The sequence below is a fragment of the Lissotriton helveticus genome, chromosome 9 (genome assembly GCF_964261635.1).
Source record: "Lissotriton helveticus chromosome 9, aLisHel1.1, whole genome shotgun sequence".
Lineage (NCBI taxonomy): Eukaryota > Metazoa > Chordata > Amphibia > Caudata > Salamandridae > Lissotriton > Lissotriton helveticus.
Window position 1 is genome coordinate 1,016,229,630 of NC_136070.1, and position 19,330 is coordinate 1,016,248,959.

General features: G+C 42.4%; 1 protein-coding gene across 1 annotated transcript in view; it reads left to right on the plus strand.

Moving 5' to 3' along the window:
- LRFN1 (leucine rich repeat and fibronectin type III domain containing 1) overlaps positions 1-19,330 on the plus strand; it is an 805,820-nt gene that overhangs the window by 628,943 nt on the left and 157,547 nt on the right. Inside the window, exon 5 of the mRNA XM_078661333.1 lies at positions 994-1,114. The gene's annotated coding sequence lies outside the window, so the exon portion shown is untranslated. The remainder of the gene's footprint in view (positions 1-993; positions 1,115-19,330) is intronic.

Genomic DNA, 19,330 nt, shown 5'->3' on the forward strand with positions numbered 1-19,330 from the left:
AAATTGGTGTCTTAAGGCCCTAGGGACCTGGCTGCTGATAATGCAGGCTTTGACAGATAGCCCTTAAAACGAGTGATTCTACACAAATCCCTTTAAATCCCCGGGAATCATATTGTTAATACCTGTAATGCAATTGAGTGATGTAAAATTTTGTTAATCAATTCTGCTTCGCAATTTTGAATCGTTGACGTACAGCGCTCTCCTGCTTCTCTAAGATAAAACAGTGTCAATGACACCTTTTTACGGTTATCGTATGAAGGAAGGTCCCAGAAAATAAAAGACTATTGTAGGTAAAACTTTTTAAATGAGATTTCTTTCTACAAAGCTGAGCCTTGTAGCAGAGAACCCTCATTTAAAAGGTAAGCTTTGTGCTATGTAAATATTAATGCATATGTATGCACGGTCGGGGGTGATTGCCTAGGTAACATTGTTTTGAGTGTTGCTTATTAAAAAGTAATGGGCTCCCTTTGCTTGTTTGGCCTATTTAATAAACCCCAAAGTTTAATAAACCCCAAAAATTAATTATTGCTCAATATTTTGGTCTAAATACCACTTTTAGATCGCACAGTCTCCTTCTGCCCCGATTAAAGCCCTTGCTCTGCTCCAGTTATTATGTCCACATATGATTTGAATATACTCTGTATTATATAATCAATTCCCTACTCATTGACAGGAACTTGCATGTGGATCTAAATTAACCTGCCTGGTGTTTAAAGCAATATACTTCACAAAAAAATGCTCTTGTTTCCTGAAGAACAAGCTCAAAACTACCAATGCTGTTCTATAAAATCACACGTTTGAATTTCAAAAGTTACTACTTTTCCTTACCACCTAGATTCACTCTAATGGTGTTATTTGAAAGCCTTTGGCATGATCTTTGATCAATTACTTACATATTGACTGCTTTACTTACATATTTCTGCTTTGACGAGTTGACATCCTCTTAATAATACATTTAATTTCAGTTTCTACTTTTCTGTTTATGGTTTTCAGAGCTTCAAGGACCTTTCGGAAAAGGTAATCTTCTGCACATGGCTGGGAAACAGACTTTGCCCCAGTGTTGTCCAATATAGGACAAGGAGGAACAGATCCATGTCAGATCATCAGTGACTTTGTAAGTTCCCTTTCATTTGTTTTATGTAGATATATCTTATGTGCTTATCCTGAAAATCTACAAAAGATCTGGATCTAGGTTATATGGTTGTCTGACAGAAAATTAAATCCCTAACCCCAAAGGCCTTAAAAACGAGGCATGAATACGATCTTAAGCACGCATTGCTTTACCACTCATTGCTTTACCACAAATTTCCATGGTAAATGTATGCATGGTAAAGGGGTATGCGTGGCTAAGGTTGAACCCCCCTTCCCACCGCTCTAAGGTACAAACTCCCCCCGCCCCCTCCCACCCTGAAGTGCAAAAACTCCTACCCCCTCCCAAACCCCATGTTGTTCCCTCTCCCTGTCATAATGCCTGTCCCTTAACCTGGCCCTGGCCAGCCCTGACACGGCCCTAAGAACTGCCCCGCCCTCCCTTAAGCCCTAAAAACTACCACAACTACCCATTCCCCTCCCCTGGCGTGAGGCCTAATACCCTAACCCCAAATTTAAAAAACTACTTTTACCCCATCCCTGAAAACTTGCCCCACCCCCTCCCTGAAAACGAGCCCCACCACCAGCCTTGAAAACTACCTCCAACCCCCAGCTCTGAAGACTAGCCCTGAACCACAAGCCCACCAAACAAACCCCGACCCAGCCCACAAAACTACCCTGACCCACCCCCCAGCCCCACTTAAAACAACCCGGCCACAGCCCACAAAACAACCCCTGACCCCCCAGCCCACAAAAGTACCCCGCCAGCCCACCAGACCCACTTACCTCACAGCGGATCTCTCCCTGCTTCCTGCGTCCGTCCATCCAAAGCTAGACTACTCACCCACCCCCAACCCACAAAACTACCCCCGACCCATGCCCTCATCAACAAAACATTCCCAACCCACCACCAGCCCACAAAACAACCATGTCCCCCCACCAGCCCACTTAATACAACCTGACCCACCTCAGTCCACAAAACAACCCGACCACCATCCCCCAAAAGTACCCCAACTCATCCCCCAGCCCCACTTACTTTGCAGCAGATCTCTCCCGCCTTCTGTCCATCCGCAAGCCCTACCGTGCCATGCCTTAACCACGCACATGTGTGGTTAAGGCATGCGTGGTAGGGCTTGCGCAGTCAGAACACTCGTCGTTTAGACCGCGGTCTTCCAACTGTTCCACAGGTTATACATTTCTGATCTACTCCGTTCTAGCCGAGTGATACTCAAAGTTCAGCCCAGGGGCCTTTACTTGCGGCACCCTGGTCACTCAACACTAACATTAAAAAGATGTTAAATAAACAGGCAAACCTTTATTTAAACATTAATTGAAGTTAAAGAAAGGAAGTAACTAGGTTGTCCTGCACCACTTAACTTTAGGAACACCTTCAGTATTAAAGGCATATTGCAACAAAAATATGATAAGGTCTCTTCAAAATTCAAAAACTGTATTTCATTAACATGCAGAATCATTTCACCTTAGTACATCAGTGTATTGAGAAGCTTTTTTTTAAATGATAGTTTTCAAACATAAACTCAGAAACATTCATTCTTCCCTCCACTTGACAACAATGCCAACATTGAACTAAGAGGGTAGTCAGTTGTGAAATGCACGGTTTTGGTGGCCTAAATTCATACTGTACATCAACAACATTATAGTTTATTAAATCAAACACAGGAAAGGGTTGGTATAGTGCACGTCCTGAAGTTATGCATTTCGAGGTCCTCTTATATGCGATAATGAAGAAAAGGGAGGGAAAGTGAAAGAAACAATTGCCTAGGATCACACTATTTGATAAAGTAGAGAAGCCGAGATTAATCCTGGGTTTTCTGGTTTCACATTGTGCAATTCAGCCACTAGATGTATATGGTTCACTTCCCCTACACCCACCATACTGCCACAACCCTCCTACCCCAGAACCCCCTTTCTCCTTTCCACCATCCTGCTAGTACCAATGTCACATCACAGAGCAAACTTTGTGGCCCCTGGTGAAATGTTTACGTACCTATATTCCTAATGCATGTTGTTTTAATAAATCGTAATAATTGTTTTTAACATAGCGCTTACTAGCATTATTTTTTGTTTCTGAGAGATAAAAATATCAGGTATTACTATTACCTAGTTTGATAACAGTGTGTGTATCAACCTCAGGATGATGGTAGGCGCAGTTATCCCTGCCAAGATCATACAGATGTCGGCAATGAGCATTTAGCTCACCGAGCCACAAGGTAATTTAAGAGGTTTTACCCACAACAGTCTTTTATTTTCTGGGGCCTTGCTTCGTAATTATGATAACTGTAAAAAATTGACCCTTGGACCTGTTTTATCAAATAGGCATATTGAAAACATATTCATTTACCATATATAAGGTAGGCAATATGTATTTGACCCTGTTTTGCTTTGAAAATTAATAGAAAATTACTGAGTTAGACACTACCTTCTTGGTCAAACAACCTGACACTTAGGGGTCCATTAGGATGTCGGGCGGGGGCAATCCGCCCGACATCCGCATTCTAATTCCCCCGCCATATTAGGATGGCGGGGGGGACCGCGGCGCACGCAAACACCGTCCGCCGCTTTTCCGCCCCGGTCGCATTGCGGCCGGGGCGGTAATGGGACCATATGGTGGCGGTGTCTATCAGACACCGCCATCCATATTAGGATGTCTGTCTGCAGCTGCTTTTCCGTGGTGGCAATGCCGCCACAAAAAGGCATGCGGGGATTGCTTGTGGGGGCCAAGGACTCGGGGGGGGGGTGCACATGGGGGGTACCTATGGTACCCACCAGCAGTTCCATGCGCGGTGCCTGCCATGCTGTGCATGGAAGTGCACAGCATGCCTTCCTGCCATTGTGGCGGGCGGTGCTGAATGCACCGCCCGCCACATTGGAATGAATGCAGGATGCGCCCGCCACTGTGGCCCACGAGCGGGCGGTCCCCTACTACGACAGGATGACAGGCGGATAAAGTCCGCCCGTCATCCTAATGGACCCCTAAATGTCTACTCTAGTTGGGCAGAAACAACCATGGGGTTTTGGAACTCAGAACTTCAGAGGGAATGTCCTGAGAAGGACATTATGTTCAAGATCTGGCTCACAAAGAAGCTTATGACAATCATGCACATTAGGCTTACTCTCTTTCCAGGAAGCTGTGATATTAGAACACTGTGTTGGGCCCGAAATCTTGTGCACTGTCTGCAATTATGTAAGTCTACATTTGCTATCATTATTTATTACCAATGGCTACAGCACCAATCAAATATAGTGCCTCAGAGAGAATAGTCAGTGGTTCTTAAACTGTGGTGAGTGGATCCCTGAGACTACACAATGCCTATTTAGGGAGTCTGCGACTGTTCATTAAATTAAAAATGAATATCAGACGATTAAATGTATATACACAAAAAAAGCTAATTGTGAAGAAATTTGAAATTATAATAAATGTTAAGGAGCATGTTTACAAGCCCCTTGCACCACTGGTGATCAGGTGATCACTTTTTGTGACACACCGGTGGTGCAGTGTGGGGCTCCATAATAACAAGGACACGTAAGGCCACCCTGCGTGGCTTTTCATTTCCTTGTAAATACGGCCCCTTTTCATGCAGCACTTGGCGAGAAAGGGGCATTCGATGGGTGTTGCTGTGGGTGTTTCTACGCAACACCCATGGATTCTGCCACATTCCCAGATTTACAACCTTTCGTAAACCTGGGAATGCATCAGAATCCTATGCCTCCGCAGGGGAGGGGTAAGGAGGTGCAACGAGGATAAATAATTGTATTTCTCCTTCTTTCATAGAAAGAGGAAAACACCTGCCGTGATTGTTTTTGTGCAGGAAGTGATACCTTCCTGCACAAAAACAATCATCCCTGCAACGCAGGCATCCTTGCACCATGGTGCACAGGTGCCTGCGCTGGCGCATGGCAGCCAATTGTGCGCCGGTGCAGGGGAGAGCTCAGGGATAAGTCATATTGTTGTAAATATGACACATCCCTGTGCTTTGGAAGTAACGCAGCGCGTCACAGCCAAATGGCTTGCGGGGCTGTGCTGCGTTACTTCCTTGTGTATACGGCCCTAAGTTGGTACCATTATCTTAGTTCTTTAAAGTTGTTCAAGGACAACAAATGGAATCTAGCATGGACTGCTGGAGGCCTCAAATGAAGCAACACTAGTCTGCGACAAAGACAAAAAGAGAGCATGTATTAGGAGTAAAAATGAGAGTGATATGTTAGAGTCTAGCCGATCACTTTGTTTCCCACTAGAATAAAAAATTTGATTTCATGTATGTTTTGTTAATGATTGAATAAAATATCTCACAATTTGAGTATTTGATCTATACTTGCTTCTTTTTTTTGTATTATTTTGAGGTTCGAATCATAGAAATTGCTTCCAGTAGTCATTCACTGGGGTCCAGCAGAAACCAAAAGTTTAAGAACCACTGACATAAACACTCTTGGAGTCTCCCTGCTACATATTTAGTCCAGGAACAATTGATTTTTTTTTCTAGGCATAGAAAACAGGACAGATGCCTAACTATTTATTAACCACAACCCCTGATTACCTCTCAGTCGACTCTTCATGATTGGACTGTGACTTAGGTTATGCAAAGTTGCATATGTTTTCTTTCACAAACTGTCATTCTTGTAAAGATAAACATTATTGGCTGTTGTTTTCTGTGTGTGCGGTTCCAAGTAAAAATTGTGGCATCTGAAGCTTTGTAGAGGGAAAGAAGATCAACAACATCAAACCATTTTCAAAGTCATAAAGAAAATGGATGTAAAGTTAACTCACAAGAAAACAAAACATCCATTTGCAGCTTCACCATAAGTGCAAGGGGATGGTGCCAGTTTGAGGGGTCAAGCTATCGGAGAGGATTAAGGTAGGAAGAGCAGAAAATCAGCAAGTCAAGATTAGGCCAATAAAAGGGATTAAATATGGATGCACTTGCTAATAGAAGCTGCACACAGCCCTAGTTCTGACACCCTGACTCGTGCAGATAGCCTTCTATCAATAATTGACACCATAGACACTGAAATGCAATTCAAGTATGATAAAGGAAGAATTAGATGCCTCTCTTATGAGGTAGTTGAATCACAAATATGTTCAGTGCCCTGTGTGTTGTCCTGTTCGCGTCTGTGACCAGCTTGGAAACCAACATGGCTTTCGTCACCTGTTTAACCCCTTCACTGCGGCGGCTATTTCGCCGCAGTTGTAAGGGGGCGGGGCGGCCGCACGGCGCTCCCGTGCTAGTGACGAAACCGCTCCGTCAGGAGCCTCGGGTGAGCTGTGCTTGTGACGGAACGGTTCCGTCACGGCCCCGCCGCCCAATAGAATGCTCAGCGCAGGCGCGGAATTCGCGGCGCGTAGGCGCGGCGAGCGGGGCGTGACGGAACCGTTCCGTCACAAGCACAGTACACCCGAGGCTTGTGACGGAACGGTTCCGTCACAAGCATGCAAGGGGTTAAAGCAATAAACACGCCACTTTTATCAACCCTCTCTGTTTCACATCTGCCTCCTCCTGAGCACAGTGTGAATGGCGAATAGGAGAAAAACTGGGTGCAGGGTCCGACTGCCCTACAGGGCAATCAGGCAGTCCTCATGGGCCAGTCTCCTAGGTAAGGTGTGCGGGCTGTTTTTTTGGGCTGTTTGTGGGCCTGTTTTGCGGTCTGTTGGGCCAGTTTTTGCTATTGCTATTTCTGATATTAACCCATTGACTGCGACGCGAATTCCACTGCGGTGCGGGTGATTTATGGAGTGGGAGTGTTTCAGACGGCCCCCGGCCGTCTTCAGCACACACCCACTGTGACGTCGGACGGCCGGGGGCTGTCTGGCGCCCCGAGCGGGTTAAACAAACCTGACTCGCAGTTGGCTCAAATCCATGCAGTCTCCCATACCTTGCAAAACACTTATACAGTGTATATCAGTGAATAACTGCCCAAATTTGGAAACATGGTCCACTTTATTCAGTCATCTATTTCGCTAATGGGGTCCAGTTTTATATTGCTGCAGGCCAGTGTTTGTAGATTTGCACTGCTCTGTGTTTAATTCCATTCGCACCGTGGCACAGATTTTATTTTACAGGGCTGCATTGCATGAAAAAGTAGGAAATCTGAGCCAGCGTATTAACATATCCGCATTTGAAAAAACAGAAAAATACAGAATGAGGATCTTCTTTTGAGTAACCTCTGTGCTGTCAATAATGTCAGGCCTATATTTCTGCAGGCTAACAACTGGGCTAAATATAAAAAAAAAATGCAGGGCCAGATCTAATAACATGTTGAGTCATGGTTGCACCACTTTTGTGGCGCATCCATGACGCAAAATATAGTAGATATTTACAAAGCCATTCAAGGGGCGATTTGCACAGCCTGGTGTGACTTAGTAAAACATATGTAATACAATGCTTGCACTGTATTGTGTTACATTTCATTCTGGGAGGTGATCCATGGGTGGAACATGAGCGTTCCCATGCATTCACCCATGGGTTTCACACAATCCTAGATTTACAAAGGTTTGTAAACCTGGGAAATGCGTGAAATCGCTATGCCTCCCAGAGGATGGCTTATCAAGGAGATAAATATTTTTTTCTTCGCGTTATTTCCTCTTTTCCTATGTGTGCTGCAATCTTCATAGAAGAGGAAAATGCCTCAAAGATTGTTTTTGTATAGGAAGGTATCCCTTATGGCACAAAAACAATTCTCCTTGTAATGCAGGCAGCCTTGCACTGTGGTGCAAGGGTGCCTGCCTTGGCGATAGGCTGCTTGATGTGCACCAGCACTATGAGAAAGCAGAAGAGCACCATATCTTAGTAAATATGGCATATTTCTGCTCTCTCCATTTCATGCATCGCGGCAGAGTAAGTTGCCCTTCTACACTGCATTGCATGGAAGGTTAGTAAATCTGGCCCGCAGTGTCCTACATCGTTGCTTGCATTACGATGAAATGTTTTCAGATTAGATTTGTTGTATCGTACATGGCAAGTATCAGTGTTAAAGACCCAGTGGCTGTGATTATACATTTATAGGGTATACTAATGGGAACATTTGCTAATTGAAATTTCAGTTTTCACAGAACGCAAAGAAATATGAATACAAGTTGATAAAAATGAGCAAAAAATAAAAAAAGATAAATGTTTTAAAAAGCATCAAACCAGAATCCCTATAAATGTATTATAAAATCCCTAAATTGTAAAGACATTTGGAATGTTCATGACACACCCATGTGCCTCTCTTTTAAGTGTGGATATTGTCAATTCAGCAGATAAAATAATTTACAGAAGATGACTTAGGAAGGTGAAACTTCTTTTCATTATTTTGCTCCTCAGTAAAGTTACTAGAGCTATAAGGTGGATGTATGTCATTACCACGCATGCTTTTACAACGCATGCCTTTTTCCACGCAACTTTTACAACACAAGTCGTTACAACGACTTGCGTTGGGGGGTGCTGGATAGTGAATGGTTTAATTTACTATTCCAACTCCAGTCCCCGTGAATAGTAGGGAAGGTTTTGGATAGTAAATTAACTATTCCCTATCCTAGACCGCCCCCCAGCGCAAGTCGTTGTAACGACTTTCGTTGTAAAAGTTGCGTGGTAAAGGTACTGTGTTGTAAAAGTTGCGTTGTAAACGCTGTTTACCCTATAAGGTTGCCACCTGACTGTTGTGTGTAGATCCACATGTTCTGTGATTTTTTTACTTGGTATTCTGTTACTTGTAATTTTGGTTTTCCCATATTACACGCGCAGGATTGCTAATAGAAGAATGCAGAGTAAGAACTTGGACTGGATGAACTACTCATGACTGACTTGGAACCCTTTTAACGTTCTGAACTGAAGTACATTTTTTATTTCTAACTCCTTCACAAAGTACCATTAATATCACAAAGTATTCAAGAAATGCCTTGGGGTGGGCCCAAATCTACCGGTAAACAAACAATTGTGCTTCACATGGCAACATTTTCCTCACATGTTTATCAAAATTCCCAAGGTGAGAACTAGTATGGGGCTCCAGAAGTAGATTATAACCTTAGCCCCATAAAATCGTCTGAAGATCCTGTTCTTATGCGAGATCAGTGGGAGTAAACTGATTTCTAAGAATACTATTGGGGGAAGTGGTAAGCTTAAAGTTTGTATGAGAGAGACAGGCATGGCTAAACCACACTGTCCTAACCACGAATGTGTCTAAAACCACACATTCCTTTACCACAAATGCCTTTATTGGTGCATGATTGGTGAAGGGATATGTGTGGTAAATATTTTCACTAGCCCCCAACCTCGCACCCCCGCCCTGAGGCCTCAAACCTACCCCACCTTGCCCTTAAAACTATTCCCTCCCCTCTCCCTACCCTCACCCCTACCATAAACTACCCCGAGCCCAGCCCCTCCGCCCTGAGTTCTAAGACATACCCCGAGCTGTCCTTTAGACTACCCCAACCCCTTCCACTGCCCTGAGGCCTAAAACACTGCATGCTATAATAATAACTACCATGACCCCCCTCCCTAAACTCTAAAACCTACCCCACCCGCCCTGAGCTCTAAAACCTACCCCGTCCTGCCCTTAAAACGTTCCCTTCCCCTCCCCGCCCTAAGGCCTAAAACCCTGCCCCTACTGTAAACAACCCCGACCCAAGCCTCCCTGCCCTGAGTCCTAAAAATACCCCACGCTGTCCTTTACACTACCCCAACCTCTTCTTCTGCCCTCAAGCCTAAAACCCTGCCACCCATTACAAAACTCCTACCTCTTTAAACATTTGTATTCGTTACTGTGTACTTGACCTTTGTAATCATGTACAATTATTTGATTTGTGTACTGTCTCCCAAATTTGATGTAAACTGCATAAGATGTCGATACTGTTCAATAATAAAAAATAATTTTAAAAAACTCCTCCCAAACCCATCCCTTAAAAGTACCCCGACCCCCTCCCGCCCCCCTGAGCCCCAAAACCCTGTACCCCTTCCAAAAAATATCCCGATTCCCCCTTAGACCTAAAACTGACCCCACCCCTAACAACAACCGCCCCCTCTAACCAGGCCCCAGCCCCACTTACCTGTCAGCATCCGGAGCCTCCTGTTCATATGCTTCTCTCCACCTATCTGAACATTAGACCACTATCTGCCTGTTGCGCTTGCAGGGAAATCGCACGCATGGCTCAGCTTATGTTGTAAAGGCCCTTATTCAAGCATAAATGGTATGTGTATTTGAGAATTAAGAGTCATGTAGGTTGTGTTTGGCAGGGAACAGTAACTAGCTAAATACTTCTCAATATTATTGGCAACTTCATTCAATTCATCGCTCGCTCTCAAGACTCTGGCAATGTTGGCTACATGTAGGTTATTTGATGCATTCAACAAAAAGCACAGTTCTCAGTCCAATAATTAATGCCCTTTGATGGAGGAATGTTTTTTGATTAATTTATGTAAAAAGGTTTGTAGATCAATGCAGGTCTGTGGAAACTAAGCCAATACTAATTCATCCCCTGTAAAAGAGTGTTGAGACAAATCTTTCCAATAAATATTTTATTTACTAAAAGCATACTTTTTTGTGAATTTTTATTTTGGGGAGGATTTTCAATTGAATGAAAACTTGCCCAGCGCGCATCAGAATGCTTTAAGGATTGTATGCTTAAAACAATATACTTCAGTAAAAAACACAATCAAAGTAGTGAAGTAAATTTGGAAAGGAATGGTAAAGTGTTGGTCAATAAGTGCTACATCCATAACAGATTTTTAGGATAATTAATGACGATGAAAATGATTCCCATTTAGAATAATTCTTTGCAGATTTTCCCATGTATAAATTCGGTGGATCAGGCATGAATCCATTCCTTTTGAATTGGGAAACAGCCTTTACAATGAAGTTTTTACCATGTTGTACCTTTACCACGCATTTTTACCATGCTTGTTTTTAAAGCGCATATGCTTTTACAATGTATGCCTTTACCATGCATTTAAGGTATGTTTTGGAGTGTCGGGGGTCTCCCCCCACAAATACATTGTTTTTAAATATATATATATATATATATATATATATTACCTACTGGCGGTCGCCAGTAGGTATATATAGTTAGGATTTTTTCTCTATGGGATTTCTGAAAATTCTATGTCTAATAACTTTGGCATTTGTGGACGGAATTGGCAGAAATTTTCAGGAAAATGGAACATTTTGTTTCTGAGCAGCCCCTGAAAATTTGGGGGGGTTTCGTCAAGGGGGGGCCGAGAAAAAAGGGGGGTCCCAAAACGCGTTTTTCCCATGCAATTTTCCATAGGGCGGTTGGACTCACTTTTAGCTCGAACGGCTGAATGGATTTCCACGAAACTTGGCAAAATTGTAGATATTGTTTGCTCGACGTGCCTTTGCTAGGTCTCAATATATGTGCTCCAGTGGATTTTGAGAAATTAATGTTTAAAAAAATATATATATCGGTGACAGCGCTCCGGTTAGCGCCCCGGTTCGCGTACCGGACGCGTCACGGAACTTCGCGAAGCGAAGCTGATTGGCTCTCCGGTGTCTGTCAACATTCTAAACAGTCCGGAGCGGCCGCCATCTTGTCTCTCGGTAGGACCGAGAGACAAGATGTGGTGAAAAACGAAGGGGGAAATGAAGGAAAGGGGGCAAGGTAGACCCCTCCTGACCCCCTAGGATTGATGAGGGGGATATTAAAGTCTACACACACATTCACTCATTCACCCATACAATCAGTCATACATACAGTCACTCATTATTACAACACTATCATATGCACTCATACACCTATGCAGACACTCACACACTGCCACTCATCCATGGAGTTACTCACACACCTAGTCAGTCCTGTAAAGAATCAATCACACTTCGATTTCCTCATCTATACAGTTAAACACAGAACACCATACTTTTTCACACATATACTAACACATACTTACTCTCTTATACAATCACTGATACAAGTACACATTGATATGCACAGAGTCACACACCTCCCAGCCAGCCACACACACACTCAGTCTTCCATACATCCACTCATTCTTCAATATGTAAAACATATTTAAACTTTACAAAAACACACATACACTAGATGATGTCATCATCTAGTGTCTGTGTGTTTCTGTAAAGTTTAAATATGTTTTACATATTGAAGAATGAGTGGATGTATAAGTGTCTGAATGAAGGTTTTAGTAGGTGCGTGATTGACTGAATGAGTGAGTGATTAAATGTGTCTTACTGAATGCATGGGTTAGTGACTAAACTGTCTGAAAGTGTGCATCAGTATGTCTGTTGTTGTGCAAGCTGCTGCATGTGTTGATCAGTAGCTATATGAGTGGCTATATGGGTTATTGATTGGTTGCCCAAGTATTTGTATGGGAGACTGAGTGTGTGTGTGGCTGGCTGGGAGCTGTGTGACTCTGTGCAGATCAATGTGTACTTGTATCAGTGATTGTATAAGAGAGTAAGTATGTGTTAGTATATGTTTGAAAATGTAAGGTGTTCTATGTTTAACTGTATAGATGAGAAAATGGAAGTGTGATTGATTCTTTACAGGACTGACTAGGTGTGTGAGTAACTCCATGGAAGAGTGGCAGAGTGTGAGTGTCTGTATAGGTGTATGAGTGCATATGATAGTGTTGTAAAGATGAGTGATTGTATGTATGAATGATTGTATGGGTGAATGAGTGAATGTGTGTGTAGACGTAGGAATCAGTGAGTGCGTATGTAGTAACTAGTATTGGTGTGTCAATGGTTTTAAAAATTATGCTCTGTATTTAACACTGGGTGTAACAGAGGTTATATTAGAGTGTGAGGAGATGCATTGCATTATCACATGAATGATATCATCAGTGATGGGATCATTGATGTCAAATGAGATGTCATCAGTGATGTCATCAGTGATGTCATTTGAGATGTCATCAGTGATGTCATCAGTGATGTCACTGACCATGTCATGAATGATGTAATATGTGACATCATCAGCAGTGGATTGCGGGTGCGCGATATATAGTTAATGCAACTAACTATATATGGAATTTCATTGGTTTTATGTCAATAAAATGTCCAGCTAACTATATATGGTCTCTAACCTATGTTTTTTTCAGTGAATTTTCAAGGTTTTGTAAATGCAAATTCCTAACTATATATGGTCTATAACCTATGGTTTTTTCAGTGAATATATATATATATATATACACACAATGCGTTGTAAAGGCATACGTTAATAACGCGTATGCGTTCTACATAAAGAATTGCTGGGTAAAAAAATGTGTGGTAAAGGCATGCGGAGTATGTCCCTGCGTTGTTCCGTCATACAACCTTGTGAATCATTGTTAAGCCCCTCTGATGCATTGGGGCAGTAGGAAACGAGAGGATCAGATTTGCTTCTTTCAAGATGAAATGTCAGGAAATGGGTCGTGAATGTGTGGCAGAATAGAAAGAGACGGGCAGTGTAAGCTTTGTAAGGTATGACTCACTAGATTGTGGGCACACCTACAAAACCATTATGTTGCTTTTGCAGCAGGCTTCCATGAACTGACTAGTCTTGATTTCGAGAAGTGTTGCAAAGCTTCTCTAGCCACAGAACTGTCTTCTTTCTAATACGCACTGTGTCTTTGCCTACGTATAGTTTTTGGTCAAGCGACTCTTGTGGTTCTGTTTGCATGATTGATTATTAGCATGAGGCACAGACTGTTTGCTGGTGTGGCCCACTATCTACTGTTCTCGATGTCCATAGCCTAGAAATATTGACAGTTTACACTTTGCAAATGGTTACCGCCTGCCTTCAGAGGCCGTTAACCATTCCATGTTTTACACCTGCAGAAAATTACAAAACACAAAGAATTTGCGCATACGATTACGAGTCACGTGTTGGAGGAATGCCCCTTGGTTGTCCCCTTTCCCTTGGGACTGTATTCAGGGTCGAACTGGGACAGAAAAATAGGCCTGAGCACCATAATAAAAGTGGCCCATTAACGAATCAAATAGCTACAAAAGTGGCCAACATTTGCAAATCAGGGCAGTTTTCAACTTGTACATGTATTTTGCAAGAATTGGGTGACTGCAAGCATTTGTGCATTCATGGTAATACCAGAGAAAAAACAAACAATCAGGCCATAAAGCAGGCCCACAAACAGTGTAGAAATTGCCCACAAACTACTTGTCAGACCAGCCCTTCGGGCACTGCCAGGTTGCTCAATTCTGATCGCAATGGATCACTATGTGCACTGCTATTGGTAAAGTTAGCCAAGCATTGCAAGGCACTTTAGTACATTGATAATTTGAACTTTCCGTTTGAAAAGTCAGTTTCACCAACTTTGCTAGTGCAAAACCTTTTGTGCATGAGGCCCCTGGTGCCAGTGATAAGGTGGACTGTTGCTTTGAAGATAGCTGCGAATGGAAGCAGGGGCAAATCTAGGTGCCTGAAAACTGGAGGCTTTTCTAATCAGGTCTCAACAGCAGGAGGGCTTTGACAATGCTCCTTGCTTCTGTAGATGGAATGGATACTGTACCTCTTATCGGTTAGAAAGGTTATTGAGATGATTGACTATGTATCTTTATGTCAATCAAATGGCAGAAGTCAAGTATAATGTCATAGGACTCTGTGTGAGGATTAGTGATATGGTGATGAAGGTTTCAAACAACAATGTTTGAAAGGGTTGATTGTAGTTCAGGGCATGTCCTGCAGGAATTCTGATGTTCAGAGATAAATATTGTGTTAGGCAGTATATGCTTAGCTGAAAAACCTAGTTATCAAGCAAGTCATAAACCGTTGAATGGCATATAAACAGGGAAACTGGAATTATGCAGTATTAGAGGACCAAATTATGCTGCAGGATTTACTAAATTATGCAGCAAGGAAAGGCAAATTAGGCAGCATAAAGTAGCACATGTTGTGATAGTATTACTTGATTATATTGTCATTTTTCCACATGCTAACATTGGTTAAATTGTGCCAGCTTAACACCAAAATACACCAATAATCAACTGAAAGTTGTCAGGTCAACTTCTGCAACGGACTAAAGACCATCAAGAGATGTCCCCACCTTAATTAAACAAACGGCAATAGCTCCAAAGTATTGAAAAGTTCGCCCACAGAGCAGCTCAACTGATTTTTCTTATTATTTATTTGTCATTATTTAATATTTTATCATTTTCCTTAAAAAGAGTCAGACAGAACACATAAATAAATTCATTCATAGAGAAAATATATCCCATTGCGCTGTAATCATATCAACTTTACAAAAATTTTCATGAAACACAAAAATCCAGCCCACAATTAACAATATTCAAAAATAGAAATACACACTATATACCCAGCAACCAATAAACAAATACATCAAGCACATACAATGGATGCAAAATACATTCAATTACAAAAAGTGAAAAACATCAGACATTACAAAGAATAAAAATATACAATTCACAAAAATACAATACACACACAGAAGAAAAGCGCCGACGCGCGTTTCGGAAAGTACCAAAAAGCATTGTAGAAATTCCTTCGTCAGGGCGCACATTTCATGCTTTGATCAGTATTCGTGACCCAGGAGTGGTCATCAAAAAATAGGTACATAACTACAGTGTGCACAGCAGGGCTGAGGAGACTGTCTGTGGGAAAAGAATGTACACGGAATAAAAAAGTTAAAAGCAGGACAAATCAGGGTCACACATTGAGCAAGACATTCACAAGGTTCCCAACCAAATACATAAACTCAACAGGAAAAATAAGCAAGAAGATAAAGAGAAAAAAACATACAGCCTTATTCATCAACGGGCCGTTTTGCGAGCCCCTAATAGCGATTCATAGCGAATCGCTATTAAGGACTCGCAAAACGGTATTCATGTAGGAATTGCTAAATAAATAGCGATTCCTACACATTCCTTATTTGCGAGTAGAAAATTGCTAATCGCAAATAAGGAATAACTCCCCATTCATTCCTATGGGCCAAAAGGCCCATAGGAATGAATGGGGAGTTTTCCTTATTTGCGATTAGCAATTTGCTACTCGCAAATAAGATAGCGATTTAAAGGGTGCCAGGGGTGTCCAAAGGACACCCTGTAGCACCCCTTAAATGCAAATTGAAACAGGTGTTGCGCACACACATGTCCAAAGGACATGTGTGTGTGCAACATGCAACTTAGAAAAATGCTTTTAAAAGCATTTTTCTAAGTTTTTGCTATTTACCGAGAGGTCTGACCACTCGGTTAATAGCGGCCCAAAATTGCATTTTCGCAATTTTAAAATGCTTCATGAATTGCATTTAAGGAATCTCAAATAGAGATTCCTTAAATTCAATTCTTCGCAAATGTGCGAATTCTTAAATAGCGAATTTTGCATTTAGGATGATGAATCCCAAATGCAAAAATTGCACTCGCAAAAGGCAAGATTCTGAGAATCTTGCCCTTTGCGAGTGCAATTTAGCTTGATGAATCAGGCGGATAGTGTCTTAAAATATTCCTAATAATCCATCTATAGCTTAAACCTTAAATCCCAGTCAACCGTGTAAAAGTCTAGAAAGAATATACGTCACCAATGTCATGAAGTACACACCTTACAACTCTAGGGGTGCAGGCTACTTTCTTAATCTGGAGTCTGAGCGGAGCGGGATAGGCATCCTAAAATACTGAAGATCCTAACTCAAAAGAAACAAAAGGGAAAATGTAGGTAGGACTAAATGGCGCTAAACAAATAGGTACCGCGAGGATCAGCCACAGGACATATCGAATTTCTAAAAACTAAACGGATTTACCCAAAAGGCAACCTAAGTGACATGGTAAAAGAAGATCTAGAGTTTGGGACAACCTCTCTAAAGGAAGAACCCCTAGGCAGAACATGTATTGCATAAGGGTAAAAAAGAGAGAAAGGATATATATATAATAGAGTCACGCTACAGGAGACCGAAATGTCCTGCCTCATACACGATCGCAGCCCGCAAGGAGCAGACGATTGGAAAAAGCTACAATAGATGTACTAAGCATGTAAATAGTGAAACCTAAAGATGAAAACTATCTCAGTCAGAAGCGCTAGGTGGAAGGCGCTCACCTCGATATAGATACAGAAGATACACAGGTAAACTCTACACGCAGCTTCCAGAAGCCAGTACAGGGAAGTCACGAAGGTAGGGGTAAAAGGCCCCCCCAAAGGGTAAAGCCGGGAGTCGATCTGCTTGTGGCCTAAACGAAAAACCAATTACAAAAAACAATGCACAGGGGGCCAATAGATAAAGTTACAGACAGAAGAAACGGGGAAACTAACATAATGATATGCGAGCAAAAAAAATAAGGGAACAAGAGACCCCAGGCACCGCTTACCTAGATATCACACCATGTAGTCATGGACCATCATTATAGCAGTACGTCTATTTGTTATTTTGAGCCCCGGAAAAGGACGAGAGTAGCCGCAAGATGTATGTTTCCCAGGGACGGTTACACTCAGGACATGGACAACAAAAGAGTGAGCGGAGGATAAATTAAAGGCCAAGCAAAGGGAAATTGGTATAACACATTACATTAAGCGAGAAATCGCTGCACGAACCCCTTACCTTATGTAATTATTCCTTTCCCAGGAACCTAGACCAAACGTACCAACGACGGGGGTGTCGATAAAAAACGACCGCAGCGGTCCTCCTTTAAATACAACGCCCAACCAGGCATAATAAGCCAAATCAACTTACACCTGTGGAGACGGAAGAAGGACTAGACCGTCTATTGATACATAAGGAGGGGGCAACATGTGTCGGCCATTTTCCAACGCGGCAGGATAACATTTAAAAAAACAACCGCGTCCATACACATAAAGCAAAGAGGGACTCAGGAGGAAAGAAGCAGCAGTGCCCGCCATGTCACAGAGTATACAGAGCATGTATATACAGTAGAAAACTGGGAAAACAGTAAGACCCAAGCAGACGTGATGGCTGAGCCGGTAAATAAACGGCCAGTCCTATGTCGCAACATTAAGAACAATGTCAAAACCTGAAGCAAAAGTAAAAAACGCAAATAAAATGAAAGGGATAAACCTAGGGTAGAGCCAAAAAAACGAAAATCAAAAGGCAAGATGATAGCGATCCTGAGGGCAAGATAAACGTCCGCCATCTTGAAGAGTACACCAAAACAGCGAACCTAAGATGGGCTTGTTTGTAGTTGTCTACATTTCCCATTTTTCCAACATGCTGAATGGAGAAATGAACGGGAAATAAAAGTAATAATAACCTACACACCGGTGCTCCGGCCAGCACAGTGAAAAGAAGACTAGAATACCCGTGTTAAGAATAAAAAGAGATCCAAAAGGGGGGCCCACCTCTTAATCATGTTGAGTGTAAGACAGGAAGATGGTGGACACCCCAATGCTGAAATAAAAAGAATTAAAGAATAACCATAAAGAATATATACAGAGGGCTAATCTAAGGAGAACCCCATCAGTGTCATTTCCAGGGGTAGATACCAGTCCCCTTATGCTTAAAAAGTAAGGAAGGATCTAGGGCATGAATAAGGATCAGAGGTAGCACAGCCATTAAATAATGGCATTCTCCCACGGGAGACATTCATTTAAACCCGTGGTGGCTGTCTGTAAGGTGAAAATCCAAAACACCTCCCTTTTACCTCTAAGGGCATCAACGTTGCCATCCTTAAGGCAGGCCACCCGTTCAAGAATAAGTCATTTGAGGTCCTCGATGGTATTCTTGGATTCATTCCAATGGGCAACCAAAGGAGCTCCCATCCGGTGATTACGGATGGATGACTTATGCTCGCTGAACGGCGTTCTAAATTGTCTACCAGTTTCACCAACATAACCCTTCCAACAAGGGCAAAGAAGGAGAAAAATATCACTGGTAGTGCGGCAATTTGGAAACTTTCTCTTGCCCCACACAAGTTCAGAAGTGGTTATAACGGCACCACATGTGTGGCAGTTGCCACATCTGTGACTCCCATTGATGGGATTAGAGCCTGTGATAGATCTCTGGGCATGCCCAGAGTCCGGGGGTACCGAGGCCCTCACTAGGGCATTTCTGAGGTTCTTATTCCATCTGACCTCGAAGATAGGCTTTTCCAGTTTTTCCACTGATTTGTCAGTGTTCAAAATGTGCCATTGAGAATTGCCAATATATCTGAGTTTGTCATTGAAGTTGAAATGGGTAGTCACCACAACCAACTTGGGATCTTTTTTCTCTTTGTTAGGGCACAACAGGGCATCACAATTGTAATATTTTGCCCTCTTCCATTTGCACAGCAAGATGTGTTGCCACATTTGTACACACTTTTGCTCCGTTTTATGCTAAAAACT